Raw genomic sequence first — 1110 nt, forward strand, 5'->3', positions numbered from 1 at the left:
CCTCTTGCTCTATAGGTACAGGCTTCTCATGATCAAAATTATGTTTTCCGGGAATACGCATACTTTGCAATGTTGTCCAGAGCTTGTCATAATCCACACAATCGAAAGCTTCTGCGAAGTCAATAAAGCACAGTAAACATTTTCTGGTATTCTCTGCTTTCAGCTAACATCCATCTGACATCAGTAATGTTATCCCTCTTTCCACATCCTCTTCTCAATCTAGCTTGAAGTCTGAAAGTTCTCTTTGAATGTATGGTTGCAGCCGTTTCTGCATTACATTCAGTAGACCTTTACTCTCATGGGATATCAAAGATATTGTATGAAGATTTCCACATTCGATTGGATAACCTCTCTTTGAAATAGGCACAAATATGAATCTCTTCCAATCAGTTGACCAAATAATTATCTTCCAAATTTATTGGCATAGATGAGTGAGCACCTCCTGTGCTGTCTCACTTTCTTGAAAATATTTCAATTTAAATTCCATCAATTCCTGGTGCTTTGTTCTTTGCCAAATCCTTAATGCACCTCTTTAATGGACTTCTTCCTTCAGTATCATTGGCTCTTGATCATATGGTACCTCTTGAAATGACTGGACATGAACCATTTCCTTTTGTTACAGTGACTATGTATTCCTTCCATCGTCTCTTAATGTTTTCTGCATCATTCAATAATTTTCCCAGAGAATCCTTCAATAATGAAAGTTAAGGCTTGATATTTTTCTTAAGTTCCCTCAGCTTGAGAAATGCTAAGCGTTTTCTTATCTTTTGGTTTCCTAACTCCAGATTTTTGCACATTTTGTTGTGATATTTGACTTTGTCTTCTCAAGCTGACCTTCGAAACTTTCTGTTCAGCTCTTGAACCTTCTCATTTCTTCCATTTGCTTTAGCATCTCTACACTGGGGAGTAAGTTTCAGTGTCTCTTCTGACATCCATTTTGATCTTTTCCTTCATTCTTCTCTTGTTAATGACTTTTTGCTTTCTTCCTGTATGATGTTCTTGATGTCATCCCACAACTCTTGGGGTGTTCGGTCTTTAAATTCTAATGTATCAGATCTGTTCATCAAATGATCTCTAAATTCAGGTGGGGTATATTCAAGGTTATATGTT

Source organism: Chrysochloris asiatica, unplaced genomic scaffold (assembly GCF_000296735.1).
Source record: "Chrysochloris asiatica unplaced genomic scaffold, ChrAsi1.0 scaffold00264, whole genome shotgun sequence".
NCBI classification, from domain to species: domain Eukaryota; kingdom Metazoa; phylum Chordata; class Mammalia; order Afrosoricida; family Chrysochloridae; genus Chrysochloris; species Chrysochloris asiatica.